Source organism: Acomys russatus, chromosome 27, assembly GCF_903995435.1.
Source record: "Acomys russatus chromosome 27, mAcoRus1.1, whole genome shotgun sequence".
Taxonomy (NCBI): Eukaryota; Metazoa; Chordata; class Mammalia; order Rodentia; family Muridae; genus Acomys; species Acomys russatus.
Window position 1 is genome coordinate 15,952,018 of NC_067163.1, and position 13,749 is coordinate 15,965,766.

Genomic DNA, 13,749 nt, shown 5'->3' on the forward strand with positions numbered 1-13,749 from the left:
TGGCTAAGCCTCACCTGGCTTGACTCATCTCAGTCTCATGCAAGCCCCAAGCCCTGAGGCACCTTCCCTGACTCCAGAACCCCGGGGCCTCTGGCAATGTGAAAATAGCCACATGTCCTGGCCATTTCATCTCTCCAGAAAGTACTCTGAAAGCCTACAGGAAAGGGCTAGCATCCCAAAGGCCCCAGAGGAGAGAAACAGACAAGACACCCAGTCTGGACTCATGCACTGTGAAGAAATAGGATAGAAGCCCCCACGGGGCTACAAAGCACCATTATTGCCTTCAGACATCCAGCCAGTGAGCCCTGGCTCACTTCAACAGAGCAGGACTCACAACGGCCCCAGCCAGCGAGGCCCTACGGCCAAGGTAAAGTGTGAGGTGGCTGACAACGGCGCCCTATGACCCAACACTGACTCAGAGAAAATAGCTTTTCAGGCCCAGAGGAGACAAGTCCTAAGAAGCAAGGGGCCACATTTCCAGGTCAGGCTTGCTCTGAGAGTGATGGCTAGTGGGGTGCGGTGTTCTCACCCACTCCAGTGAGCCTGGAGTACTGAGAGGGTACACCAAGACACAAGGCCACATAAACACATATGTGCATATGCAGATACCAGCGAACCCCATGGTTCAGGCATGTGCTGGCCAGATTCCCAAGAGGGACAGAGGCTGCGGACATCCGGAGGTCTCATGGCAAGGATCAGAAAAATAAAGTAGAAAAACAGCCAAGATAGAACAGCCCAGCATAGCTAAGAAGGAAGTAGAAGAGGAGGTGGGAAAGGGATCAAAAGTAGGAAGAAGAGGTTGTGAAAAGGAAGCTAGCAGTGTAGCAGAAATGAGGGCCATGGAGGGGTGGAGGAGGGGCGCTCTGCACAAAGTGACAGCACCTGCTTCAGAAGTGTTAGCCCAGCTCCGGTCTCAAAGTGGAGCAAGTCTGAGTTCAGAGAAATGAAAAAGCCAAGTGTTAGGAGACTCTCTTCAGGAGTCACCCCAGCACACACTGGAGTATGGGTAGAAGCCACACTGGATTATGGGTAGAAGGCACACTGGATTATGGGTAGAAGGGCAGAGAGGCTGTGAATGCTGGGAAAGTATGTGGCCTGTTCAAGGAGCAGGGGCCTTGCTTGAGTAGAAAGACCAAGCCACTGAACATGGAAAAGCACAGAACCTTCAGGTGAGGACAGGGAAGACACCAACCCACCCAAAAACATTACGCGTGGTCCCTAGATGCCAACACAGCTCGGGAAGCAGAAACTCCAGAAATCACTGGGCTTTGGCTTCTCCAGTGAAGTTTCTCCCCACTCCCACCTGGTCTCACTGCGCAGCCCTGGCTCTCCTAAAGCAGCCCAGGCTGCCCTCTAACTCTTGGTGACACTCCTCCTGCCTCAGCCTCCTAGTGCTAGGATTACATGTCTGTGCCACCATAGCCAGCTATCCAGTGTAAGTTCGAAGAGAACCCAGGAGAACAAAGCTAGTTGGCTCGGGGCCAGCTGGGCAGCGCAGTGTCCACGAACGCTGGCTTTTGAAGTTCCCGTTTTCAGCCAGCAGGATTTACCAGAGCCTGCTTCTCCGGGAGAAGGGCTTCTTCCAGAAAGCCTCGGCTGTTGAGGGACTGCGCGTGTGCACGGCTCCACAGTGTGGGACTTCCATGAACTAGAAGGAAAGATGTGAAGAGGAACCATGCACACAAATCCAGACTGAACTCTGTGTGTGTCCGCGCATACATGCGCGTGGTTTTTAGAACACTAATTTATTGATTGCAGTATAATTTGCTTAATCGTTTCTCTAGCACTAAACAGCTAAGTCTAGAGCCAGCTCTTTGCTACTATAAATAATACCAGAACTTTATATTGTACGCATTTTTTCTTTGGCATGGAAAAGAGCATTCGTTAAAGATAGTAACATTGGGAGTAGAGAAAAGGTCTGTGGTTAAGAGCGCTTGCTGCTCTTGTGTTCTTGCACCAACACGGCAGTTCACAACTGTCTGGGCACCAGGCTCCACACGGTGCGTACATACATGCAGGCAAAACACATTTAAATACATATAAAGTAAAATCAAATACATCTTTTTAAAATAATTTATTTAACTTTATTTTATATGCATTGGTGTGGGAGCAAGGGTGTCAGACCCCTTGGAACTGGAATTACAGACAGTTGTGAGCTGCCACGTGGGTGCCTGGGAATTGAACAGAACAGACAGTGCTCTTAACCACTGAGCCATCTCTCCAGCCCCACAAATATATCTTTTTAAGGGCAATGTGGTTAGAATGTATACTATATGATCACTCATCACTATTGAGACCTATTAAAAAATTACTGTCTAAAAATATTTGTTGCAACTAATAAAATTAATTCATTCTTACCATCACTAGACTTTTTTTTTTTTTTTTTTTTTTTTTTGACAGACGTCACTGTGTAGCCTTGGCTGAGATGGAATTCACTATGAAAATCATGCTGTTGTCCAGCTCACAGAAACTCTTCCTGCCTCTGCTGGGATTTGAAGGCCTATACAAATATATATATATATATATATATATATATATATATAATTTTCCATACATTAAAGTTCTTACTACTTTAAAACTATTCCTAGTTTGAAATGTGCAATGATGACTGGAGAGGGTGAATGTTCAAATTCATTTCTTATTTCATGTATTTTAGACTTTTAACCAACTTGCCCCCACCTCCACCACCCCCGGCCCCCCAACCTCCACCCACCCCTCTGTCTCGGCCTCCAGAGCAGCAGGCTTCCCTAAAAGGGAGGTTTTGTGATGCCCCCGATGTCCTGGGTGGAATTTATGTTGTAAGCATTCCTATAAATGAGAATAAGTTATATATCTCATTAGGAGGAAATATGGCTCATGCCTTTAATCCAAGGAGTTGTGGGGCAGAGGCAGGCAGATCACTGTAAGTTCAAGGCCAGCCTGATTTATGTAGTGAGTTCTAGGTAAGCCACAGCTACATAGTGAGACCTTGATTTTTAGAAATAAAAATAAAAAACTAAAAAGTGAAACTTAGGAAAGTGAGTTGCCTGGGCTTACCTAATAGGCAGCATCAGGAAGTGGACTAACTGCCATTCAGCTGGAATTCCTGACCAGGACTGACAATGAGAAAAACTCACATAGTATAAGGCTGCCCATTCTATCCTGTAATGAGAGGCCCTCACAGGCTCCTACCCCCAAATAGTTGTTCAACCACTGGATATGCAAACCCAGAAATTGGGAACTTTATTAGACCTGTAACCTAACAGAGACAGCTGCAACAGAGCCTTAAGAAAGTAGGCCACACCCCAGGTGGGAGCCAGAGGCACCAGGACAGCACCTTGGGTGGGTGGGGAATGGAGGACCTAGGATTCTTATACACCCGGGACCTTTCTGCACAGCAGTTTGGCAGGATGTAACAAGACAGCTAAAAATGTTCCTGCCCTTTGACCCAGTATTTCTACTTTTAGGATTCTATCCAAATAAACAGACAGGAGTAGAAAGATGAAAACTGCAATCGAACTTATAACAACAACAACAACAAAAGTTGAAAATGACCCAAACAGCCCAATGATCAAGTTGTAATTCAACTTGGAGACACTCAACTATATTAAAAATATTGTGTAACTGTTAAACAAGCAAACACTGCCTTCAAGTAATTTCTTCTGGTGTGTGTGTGTGTGTGTGTGTGTGTGTGTGTCATATGTTAATGTGAGGTGTCATTTTCAATTGCGCTCTACCTTAACTTTTGAGATGGGGTCTCACTGAACCTCGTTATTCCAGCTAGGGTGGCTGGTCATTGAGAAGCTGGGATCTGTCTGTCTACACACACACACACACACACACACACACACTCACACACACTCATACACACAGAGAGACAAACGGACAGACAAACAGACAGACAGAGCGAGCTGGGATGACAGACAGACACCTCCACACCTGGCTATCATATATAGGCTCAAGATTTGAAGTCGCGCTTGCACAGTAAGCTCCTTAGCAACTGGGCCATCTCCCCAGCCCTGTTTTCAAGTAATTTCTAATGAATTTAGAAACCCATCGTATAGAGTTTCTCACATATAAAATACTGCACAATGTGACCTCAATGGTGTGAATATCATTCTTATTCCTATATGCAGATTTCTTTAAAGGCTAGGTTTATAGTCACCAAAATATTAGCAGTTATATCCCAGTACATAGAGGAACCTTATTTATATATAGCTGTCTATATGTTCTGTAGTGAATATGTGCACGTTTATTTATTAGAAAAGGAAGTTAGTTGGTTCCATGGACACTTCCGCCAGCAGGGCTTGGGTTTCTCAAGTAGTCCATAAACACAGCCTCTGCTGAGATGCAGCTCCCTTGCAACTTGTTGGTGATCTAATAAATCCGTGTCTTAATCACCCAACACCAGACGCCAGGGTAAGGCTAGGCTCCCTCCACCCTTTTGGGGTTTCTTGCTTCTTACTGCCAGGGACTCTTAGAGGCTAGTCCTTCTCCTGCTGTTTTGTTCTTTAGTCATCCGAAGATGGTTCCCATCCTCAGCTCTAACAAACACTAAGGCCTATGTCTTTGCTACAATATCCAATGCATACGTGACAGCTCTTCAGCTGAACAGAACAGAACTGGAAGTCCTTGGAAGAGCCCCTAGGGAAGTCAGGTAAGTGGTAGCTCACAAATGCAATCCCAGCACTTGGGAGCTGAGACAGGAGGATTGCCATGAGGTCCAGGGTCAAACTGGGCTTGACTCAAAGCAGCAAAAGTATCAAAAAGCCACCCAAAACACAATGACTTTCCCTTGTTACAACTTGGGAAAGAACAGGGGGCGTGGTGGCGCATGCCTTAATCCCAGCACTCGGGAGGCAGAGGCAGGCAGATGGCTGTGAGTTCAAGGCCAGCCTGGTCTACAGAGAGAGTCCAGGACAGCCAACAACAACAACAACAAAATTAAATTAAATTTTTAAAAAACCAACTTGGGAGAGAGCTGGGAGACTGCTTAGACAGTATAGTCCCTATGGAACAAGCACACAGACCTGAGTTCAAACTCCTCAACCTAAAATGCTGGGTGTAATGGTGTGTGCCTCTAGTCCCAGCAACAGTGACACGGTGCAGGCATGTCCCTGAGGCTCCCTAACCTAGTTAGTATGCTCCAGATCCAGTGAGAGACCCAGCCTCAGAACAGAGGGTGGAGCTGGAGCTGGGAAGGTATCTCAGTGGGTAAAGCGCTTGCTCTATCACCATGAGGACCTCAGTTTGGACCCCAGCACCCATGGAGACCTTGTATGGAAGTTTCCACACATCTGCAACCCAAGCGCTGAGGTTGGAGACAGACAAACAGATACTGGGGACTTACTGGCCGGCCAGTTTAGCTGAGGCAGTGAGCTCCAGCTCTTGAGCTCAAAAAAAAAATTAGGTGGAGAACAATAAAGGAAGAAACCCATTGTGGACTTCTGGCACCCAGACAAACATGCAAGTAACAAAACATAAAAATGAACACACACCCCAAACAACAAAATAAATAAATACCCAAGATAGATGGCTCCTGACCAGGTTGAACTCTGGTCTATACACACACCCACGCAACATGCAACACACATGTTAACACATATGCAACACCACACATGCAACACAGATGTAACACAATGCAACACCACATGTGACACACACCCATGCAATACACACACCCATGCAACACACATGGAGGAAACACAAACAACACACACACAACATACACACACACAACACATACACATATGCAACACACACACACACACACACACACGCAACATGCACACACTTGGGACATGGGGTGGAGTTGACACATGGGTAAAGGTTGAAGGAATGCTCACTTGGTAACCGTGCTCTTCTCACAAGTGTTGAGTACTTGAGTTCGATATTCCCATAAAAATCTATCCGGCCCTTTCCAAGGTTTCAACAAGAAAAAATGACTGTTCTCCTGGTGGTATGTTGCTGTTATGAGAACCAGATAAAAATCTGGGTGTGGTGGTACTCACTTGTAATCACAACTCTGGTGAAGTGGAGCCAGGAGGATGTCTATACACTCACTAGGCAGGCATACTTAGCAAACTTCTAGGCCAGTGAGAGACCCTGTCTCAAACACAAGAGGGAAGGCACCTGGAGAATGTTGATGCCTGAGATTGTCCTCTTACCACCATACATGCACTTACATACAAGTATCAACATCACACACACACACACACACACACACACACACACACACTTACAATAATAATAATAAATAATAATAATAAAATAAATGATCTCCCCAGACAGAGTAGTACATGCCTATCATCCCAGTACTTGGAAGTGGAGGCTGGAAGACCAAGGTCATCCTCAGCTACATAGTAAGTTTGAGGCTAGCCTGGGCTACATGAGAACAAGTCTCAAAAAAATATAAAACTAACTAGGTGTGATATGTGTACTTGTACTCACATCTACTAGGGAGACTGAGGCTTGAAATGCAGAAGTTTGGGGCCAACTTGGCTAGCATATGTATTTATTGATTATTTTATTAGTAATAATTAATTAATTAATTAGAATCAATTAATTTTAAAATCAAACAAACAGGGGCTGGAGAGATTACTCGGTGGCTAAGAACACTTGTTTCTCTTACAGATGATTTGGTTACCAGGATTGACATGGTGTGGTGGTTTGAACAGGAGTGGCCCCATAGACTCATGTGTTTGAATGCTTGACCCATAGGAAGTGGCACTATTAGGAGGTGTGGCCTTATTGGAGTAGGTGTGGCCTTGTTGGGGGAAGTGTGTTACCATGGGAACAGACTTTGAGGTGCCATATGCTATGCTCAGGCTATGGCCAGTGTGGCTCACAGTCTCCTTCTGCTGCCTGCAGATCCAGATGTAGACCTCTCAGCTCCTTCTCCAGCACATGTCTGCCTGTGTGTCACCATGTTTCCTGCCATGACGATATTGGACTAAACCTCTGAAACTGTAAGCTAGTTAAATGTTTTCCTACATAAGAGTTGCCTTGGTCGTGATGGTGTCTCTTCATAGCAACAGAAACCCTAAGACACATGGCCACTCACAACCATCCATAACCCTAGTGCCAGGGAATCCCAGAGGCACACATTTGATGTACATACATGCACATAAAACATTAATATGTATAAATAAATAAATATAAAAATGCTTGATTAAATATTCAGCTGAACAAGTAAAAGAAAATATGGACAGACAATTCAATATTTTAAATAAAATCTTGCAGGAAGGTAAGGATGTTGTTTACTTGGTAGAGTGGTTGCCTAGGATGCAACCCTACCACCACAGGAACTGGGCATGGTGGAGCATACTTGTAATCCCAGCACTCAGGAGGTGGAGGCAGGAAGATCAGAAAATCAATGTCATGCTCTAATATGTATTGAGTTTGAGGCCAGCCTGGGCTACATGAGGCATTGTCTCAAAAGAAACAAAAACTATTATTAGATTTGTTAAATGATGCAAGCTGCAGTTTGCACACACACACACACACACACACTTCCCTATAGCAGGGAGATAAAGCCTCTCTCTGACACCATAGTGTGTGGGTTACCTCTTTTTGTATTGTTGGTCAATAATGCCCCATAGGCCCTTAAACGTTACAGGCTATTGCTGATGCTCTTTGTTAATCCTCCAGAACTTGATGGTTCAACCCTATTTCTAAAAATAGCAGGTATTTGAGTCATAGAAATCAAGCTGGTATCGACCTGGAACCTTCATCTCTAGTGGCCAGCTCTCATAGTGCCAGAAGGTTCTACTTATGTTAGCAGAAAGGTATTCGGCAATCTTACTTGGCTGTGAACCTTACTAGCTACAATAATGACTGACCCGGTAAGATACCCAACTAGTCTAATGGTGGCGTGGATGCTATTGGAATAACCACAACTTTCTGGTTGGATTTAAAGCTTGCTACACAAGACATAAGTGATGCCTGATACTGTTAACCTGACCCAAAAACTCATGATTGATTAGGTCATAGGCCCCAGGGGAGGAACGAATATTCTGCTAAATGGACACAGTATTAAACTATTTTCCCTTCCCAAGTTCCTGTCTGTATGCCAGTAGGTTGGAGCATCTCTTGACTCCGATCAGATAAGCCTCTTTTTGTAGTGGCAATTAATACAGAGACCCACAACTGTTCAACGAGCAAAGACTAAAACACGAGAGTGCTCAGTTCTAAATGACACATTTATATTACACCCCCTCTCCCCACGGCGATTGTCATGAAGTGGGGCAGAAAAGACTGTAAGAACCTGGCGTAGTAGACATTCGCCTTAAAACATGATTCATTGGACACGGTAATACCACGATAGGCGTGAACTCACAGTGGCTGTGAGTGCACACACAAGATCAAGCCAGCTGAAATCCCAGCTCTGACCCGGGAGGGCTTCTGGAATCCTGCTCCTGACTGAGAAGCTGCTGATGACTTTTAGGGGAAAGAGAGCAACTTTTCTGTGGGAATTCATCCCCTGAAAGGCTAAGCCATGTTCCAGAAGAGGGCTCTACATTCATGCACATGCATGCAGCACTAAGCGGATTCGGTGTGTGTATGGGGGCGGGGGAAGTGGGAGACAGTGATGAAGCTAGGGGAGATGGGATGGAATTGAAAGGAAGGGAACAGAGAATAGATGTGATCAAAACACATAAGCATGAATAAAATTCTCAAAAGAAAAAGGAGAAGAAGAAAAAGAAAAGAAAAGAAAGCCATGGTTTGGGTCGGAGTGTAGCTCAGTTGTAGACCGCTTGCCTAGCATGTACATAGCTTCCCCATAAAGAGAGGGGAAATGCAGGCATTTGCCAGTATCAGCTCCTTGAATCTTGGGGGTAGTTAAGGTAGTTTGCAATATGAGAAATTCATTTGCTAGATTATTCTGATGTGTGTACAGTCAATAGAATAGAAAGTAGTAACAGAAATCATGCCTTAAGTGGTATTGTCCACCTTCCAAAAGAAATCTACAAAATAATATACTATAATACCAGTTCAAAAACTATTTATTTGGGGCTGGAGAGACAGCCCAGCAGTTAGGAGTGTTTGAGGCTCTTTCAGAAGACCAGAGTTTGATTCTCAGCTCACAACCACCTGTAACTCCTGCTACAGGGGATCAACTGCCTCTCTTGCCTTCCTTGGGCATGTACACACATGGGCACAAACACACAGACACACACACACACACTTAAATTTTTTTAATAAGAAAATGCATTTAAGATTCTTTTTTGTTCGTATTTAGAGATTCTCCTTCATGTTAGTCCATGTTGATAAGACAGAAGCTTTCTAGAATTATGAGTTGAGATGGTGCTTCTGGGTTTGCCCTGCCTCATTGCTCTCCGAGAGCAGAAGATGGAGAGGCAGACGCTGACCTGAATCTGCTAACCTCATAAGATAGGAAATGACCTCAGAGGTCTCAGACAGGGCCTGGGTGTGGAGGCAAGAACAGCAGTAGGGTTCACGCCTGCTCCGTGTGCAGAGTACCCACGGATCTGCAAAGCCCCGGCAAGGCTGACAGCCCTGGGAAAACAAGAGCACAAGTACACAGCATGGCCACTTCCGAGCTCATCGCCTAACCTAACCAAGGAGCAGAGCCTGGGAAGTGTGGGGGCACAAGTTCCCAGAATCCAGCTACGGTATCCTTGCGTTTTGCAGCGGTCACAAGAGCAAATTCCAAACTGTGGATGGAGGAGGAATAGCCCTGAAGAGAAGGGAATGTACCAAGTCCTGTGTCCCCAGCGGAAGCCCGGGTGAGGAATGCAAACATCTTAAGGAATGGGGAGTTTCAGAAAGAGTGCGCCACTCTGACCCCGAAGCAGCCAGAACTCCTCTAGATCCCAGGATTTGGGGGAGAGGAGGAGGAAGACACATAGTCAAGAGGAAAATTTTAAAGAAGAAGAATATTGGACAGAAGACAAAAGAAGGCCAAAACAAACAAACAAACAAAACAAAACAAAAACCAATGGGCTGTTTTAATCCTTCCGAGGCCTCTCCTCTTATCTGCATTGGGAGAAAATGCAGTTGGAGGGGCTGCAGGCAAGAAAGAAAGGCTCGGCTCATCAGATCACCTTCCTAGAAAGGTCATAGAGCAGGCTGGGATATAAATAGCCCTGAGAAGATGAGCTCCATGGTGTTCAGGGCCTGAAAGCCCACCACTCAGGAGACACGAAGCAGCAGGCTAACTGTAGGGGCTTCCTCCTGGCTGTTGCTGGGGGGACTGCAAAAGAGAAGGAAGTACTGTTGCTTTTCCTCTCTGCTGCCCTTCTGCAAAGTGTGCAGCAAGGCCTAGGTGTGTCTGTTTAGACCCTGTCTCTAGATTTAGGGAAGGAAGAAGGGCTGGGTGTGGCAAGCAGATAAGCAGGTGACAATGATCAATACGTGCATTTTCAAACTTCTGGGGGAAAAAAATGACCACACACACACACACACACACACACACACACAAAGAGTAGGCTGACTTCTGTTACCCATCCACATCTCAAAGGAACTCAAAGGAAGCTTCTGGAGAACCTGGGTCCAAATGGCTGAGCTCTTCTGAACCTGTTTCCTCATTTGCAATAGAGGTAAACTGCTCTGAGGAGTAAATAAATAATGTTTGCTGCTAACCAGTAAATGCCAGGCAAATGCTGTTGTTTAAACCCCTGTGTTAGGTGGGAAAGCTGAGGTTCCGGGAGTCAAGATTTGGATCAAAGGTCTTCCAAATACAAGCTCCAAAAGGATAGTGCCCTTCTTCCTTAGTGGCTCCATCTTCCCATGTCATCCAAATCTCTCTTGGTAATGGATTTCTGCTAAGCAGGGCTGGGGGAAGGGCTGAGGTGGGGGGTGGGGGGGGGGGGGTGGTTCTTCTCACAGGCTGTCACACTGTAATGTTCTGCTTCCTTCCTTTCCAAAGCCTAGCAGATTAGATTGCCGAGTCCTCTCTTGCTCCCCAAGACAGATCAGAAAGTGAAAGTACGGCTACCCTAACTACTCATGGTGGTTAGAACTCACAAGGAGCGGCCTTGCACTGAGCCCTTTGGAGGGGACAGAATAAAGACAGCCTCCTTGCTTTCTGGGACCCAGAAGCAATAGTGGCCTATACTGTGGTCTACCGTCAAGTTGAAGCTGAGGCCACCCAGCCTGCAAAAGGGACAGTGCCCAGCTGTGCACCTGTACCACCACAACAGGACAGGAAGTCAAAGGAGTGTCAGTGGGTTGCTCACATGGCTAAGCTCCTGTTGCTTTGTCTGTCTAGTGTTCTAGCACTTTCAGTAAACACCCAGACACCTGGGAGGAAGGCAGGACCACTCTCCTGGGGCTTGACTGAACAGCTAATACTTGTCTCTCTCCCCCCCACTCCCTCTGGGGCTGGATGGGGGGGGGGGGTTGTGGGGGGTGCGGTATGAAAGGTTTGCAAGGAGCTCTCTATCCTTGAGCTCAGCTGCCCCTTTCCTACATTTGCAGATTTGCTTCATCAGCAACCAACAATCAAACCCTGTGTGTTCAGGATTGATTTTTGTCCACATCCCATCCCCCCTTCCACCTCTCAGCCCCCTCCATAAAACACCAAGCTATGAATAGATAAGCGTTCAGTTCACCGTGATGACATGAGGGAGGTTGCAGGCTCTACTTCCTTACACAGAAGGGAGCAAGCACTAATGCAGTCAGCCCTCCTCCAAACACCAGGCAGTTCCCAAATCAACCTCTAGAAATGTGCCAGTTGTGAGGTGGGCAAGGCTCACACTATCAGCCAGCTGAAATTCCACTAAGATACCACAATCTATTGAAAAAAGAAGTCTTCAAATACAGCCTAAAGACAACGGCTAGAGGAAACTAGTGACCCAGCTCGAGGCCCCTGCTCTCGGCTACAGCATTCATTCATTTGCTCAACAGACCTTACTCTTGCTAGAACTCTGGCACAGGCTGCACTAAGGGAAGCTAAGCTCTGCCAGCTTCCGCTTGGACTTCAAAACCCCTCTTCTGGCTTCTCCAAACACCAGGGGCTTCAGCTTGGTGTTCTAGGCACTCTGCATGACACAGCCCTCCATTAGTCTCTCTAAAGATGGGGCTGAGCCGTTGCTTATTTGTGCGTTCTTAATTACCCCAACAAGTCGCTAGATACAACCGAGTTGAAGATAGAATGTCTACCCTTCTAGCGTCTTTTCCTTAGCTGTTGCTGAAAGCTTTGTATCCCCCCCCCCACACACACACACACACACTCACACCCCTGAGGGGGACGGGCAGGCAACAAAGAAAGATGTCAACTAATCAAAGACATTAAGAACACTTACACAGTTTGGAACTTCAGCCCTCACTGCAGCGCTCCCAGGAGCTACAAATAGTTCGATCTCTCCCTGCTCCTCCTCTAGTATTTATGCTCCTCTAAAAACCTCTTAATTGATTCCAAACGGGGACTGAAGTTACAAACAGTTACAAACGGAAGATGCTCAAGGAAGGAAGGAAGCCTTTAAAGTGAAAGACTCGAGGCAGGGCTGCCCCGGGCAGAAGGTGAACACCGGTGCCCCGGTCATTCCCTGACACTTTTTTTTTTCTTCCCACACGACCTGGCTCCATTCCTCCTTTCTTATTTTCTTTTCCTTTTACATTTTAACTGCATAGTCTCGGTGGCTGAGCACAACAGGGAAGCGCGGACGGACATTGAAGAGGACAGAAAGCAAGCTACCCCCTGGAAAAGGTTACCTAACCTGGCACCGACCTGCGTTTTCCAAGTCACCTCTATTGCCAGGAATCCCACAAGCCCATGGCGGGACCAGACGAAAGGAGGAGTCTCCCTGGGGTAGCATTCTAGGCCCGCCAAGTTAAAAAGGAGTGAGAAGGAAGAAGGAAGAGGCTCCAGCACCCAACTCGTGCCCGAGGGACTTGCCTGGGACGTTCTCTGTGCTCCTCCCCTACCCGCTGCCCGGGCAGTCCTTGCGGGGCTACTACCCCAGCTTTAGAACCACGGAGAAGTTTCGACCGCTGCAAACGTGAGAAAATGCAGCTCCGCAGGACACCGCCCCCACACGCCCCACCCCACAGCCCGACCCCTGGCGGCGGCGACCTTGGTCATCCCGGAGGCGCCAGTGCACTGGAGGAGGGGCTGCCTTTGGGGCTTTCCTGGGTGCTAGGGTGGTAGCCTGAATCAGGCCACCTCCGGTCGCCGGCCACCACTGGGACTGGCACCACCAAGCCCGTTTCCCGCTCCCCTCGTTCCCCCCCCCCTTACCCCCACCCCAGGCTGCCGCGCCCCGGCCCTTGCACCGCGCGCCTCTCCGTCAGACTCACCGCGCTGTGTGCTGCTAGGGTCGCATCGGGTCCCGGGGCTCTGCGCCTCCGCGCTGAGGCTCCCGGCTTGTCTTAGGAGCACTTCTCCCCTACCCTCAGCTGTCCTTCACGGCAGTCTCTTGACTCTTTTTTCCGGGTTAATTACGTTTCGCATTAAAGCAAAACCCAGCCCCGGATGTGAGTACAATGCTCCGCGGGCCTCAGGGGGAGGAGAGGGGTGCGGAGACCTCGCGGGGACAGCGGCGGGGTAGGGGTAGGTGGGGGGGGGGCGATGTGGCCGGGCCGCAGCAGGTGTCCGCGCTGGGGTGTGCTACAGGCGCCTCCTGAACCTACTTCTCCGTAGGGTGCAGCCAGCCCAACCTTCAGCTGCCCTGCCCGGAGCGCGAGGGGGCGTTAGGTTTAGGGGTGGCGATAGGAGTACATCATCCCAGCGGTCTGTAGTGCGCCCCAGTAGCCCAGCGAGCCGCCAGAGCTCTAACCCAGGCCGCCTTGCCCTTCTCCGAGCAA

The 13,749-nt window shown here is 47.7% G+C and overlaps 1 protein-coding gene across 5 annotated transcripts in view; it reads right to left on the reverse strand.

Moving 5' to 3' along the window:
* Nucleotides 1–13,444, reverse strand: part of Plekha2 (pleckstrin homology domain containing A2) — a 54,906-nt gene extending 41,462 nt beyond the window's left edge. Inside the window, exon 1 of one of the 5 annotated variants that reach the window (XM_051170022.1) lies at nucleotides 13,243–13,444. The gene's annotated coding sequence lies outside the window, so the exon portion shown is untranslated. The other 4 variants (XM_051170027.1, XM_051170023.1, XM_051170024.1 and 1 more) reach the window with 4 other exon arrangements.
* Nucleotides 13,445–13,749: the final 305 nt, after the last annotated feature.